The sequence below is a fragment of the Lolium rigidum genome, chromosome 2 (assembly GCF_022539505.1).
Source record: "Lolium rigidum isolate FL_2022 chromosome 2, APGP_CSIRO_Lrig_0.1, whole genome shotgun sequence".
In the NCBI taxonomy this organism is placed as follows: Eukaryota; Viridiplantae; Streptophyta; class Magnoliopsida; order Poales; family Poaceae; genus Lolium; species Lolium rigidum.
Window position 1 is genome coordinate 56778150 of NC_061509.1, and position 2018 is coordinate 56780167.

The following is a 2018-nucleotide window of genomic DNA, read 5'->3' on the forward strand; positions in this document are numbered from 1 at the left end:
GTGGCCCATTTCCACCTGATCATCGACATGTGAATTGGCATGTCAATTCATGTGTAGCAATGCACACACACACCACATATTCCCAAACATGGCGCTTTGTTTCATCGCTTTATAATGTGACCCTCCTAGCTAGGTTTTTTTTTACGGTTGCAAGGATGACCAAATACTGTTGTTCTGTTAACTGTTAGATCGGTCGTTGTACTTGCACACCACCTCACAAGACGACAAGAAATTCCGTCCTAGGTTGTCTGGAACACCATTGATTGTCGTGCAACAGGTGTAACCGTGCCGACAAGAGGCTAGAATGTGTAGATATGATGCCCGTGTTGTTCACTTTGTCGCGAAAGATAGTAGATACAGACAAAAGTGGAATATTCCAAATCTAAAGGGCGGGATATCACTGTTTCCTCGTCAATAGGAGTCTTTTTTTGAGTATTTTGTTGACCGCTAGTGCACTACCTACACGAGTGCTGCTCGATATAGAAAATAGAGACAAAGACATGTGGGTCCACTTGTCACGGTGACTCGGTTGCTTTTAAATTAAGATTAATTATCATCCAATTTGAACAATCGAGACACAATTAAAATTAGTACATCATATGAAAAAAATAGTTGCTGTCAGAATTGGCTGTGATCGGGCGGCTGAGTTTCAAATTTGGTGTATTATTTGCAAACGTAAATTAAAAGGCATGAATCAGAATATTTGGAACATGAACAATAAAATCGAAACAGATACTAAACGAAATCAGAAATATATGAACTAGTTTTTTTTGCATGTAGAGGATGTATATGGGTATATGTGTACCAAGTTTCAAACTTAAATTCGAAAGTATGTAACTCGAGTGAAAAAGATAAAGTACCGATAAAAAAACACAAGTTCGAGGATTTCACAGTGCGAGTTACAGATTTCTCCTTTTATGGAGGGCACATACATACATATTTTTCCTTCAAAATTGGTCCGCGCCCGTATCATTGTTATATTATAAAAAAAAACATCCTACACTTACAAATAAGATTTTCTTGATGGTTTGAAACTCACAATAAGTTGTGCCCGACTCCATCCACATATTATGGGCAGCTCCTTGGAGTTCCTCGTTCTTAGACTGCAGTCCATCACAGCCATCCACTTAAAATTTGGTTTTGCTATTTCTCAATCGATAAATAACAAATTATTAATTACACATGGAATGTAACTGACAAATAACGCTCCCTTTCATGATTCATTCTACTTATGAGATGTAGCATAGTTGTAGCTGATATTTGATGTCATTATCTAACCAGATTTTTTTTTTGCGATGTATCTAACCAGAAATTAGTCACGTTGTACTTCAAAATATACGATCGTTGTTTGTTTGTACATTTTTCGTACCGGCCTATCGTTCACTCGACGTTCTTGCAGATAGATGGAGGTTTTCTAAAACAAAATATATGGGCCCATTTACAAGATCACTAGTGCAAGGGGTTGTCCCATGGGATGATGCGAACCTTTTTCTGCATAGAACTGCAATTCATGTCTCCTTGCCAGATCTCGTGGCTCTATCAATCTACAAACGTGCGCTCCTCCACTACCCTAGCTACCGAGCAAGCATCGCAAGACAAACAATTCAAATACTCTATTATTGTGCACACGAGTTGGCGCCAAAATCATGTTGAGTCCCGTCAACAAAGTCTGGCTACTATTGGCTTGTACTGCGTCGTAACAGTAGTAGGGGTATACCATGCCTCCTCCTTTTCAAATTACCAGAGATCAATGTGCGTGGCCCAACTCCACCTGGTCGACATGTGAATTGGCAAGTCATTTCACGTGTAGCAATGCACCCTCGCCTGTTCTCAAACATGGCTTCTTGTTTCACCACTTTATAATGTGACCTTTCTAGGGTTTGTTTCTTCTTCCCATTGCACGGATGACCGAGTAATGTTGATCCGTTAACAGTTAGATCGGTCGGTGTACTTGCACGCCGTTGCACGCATGACAGGGATTCCGTGCTTAGTTGTCCGAAACACCATTGATTATCGTG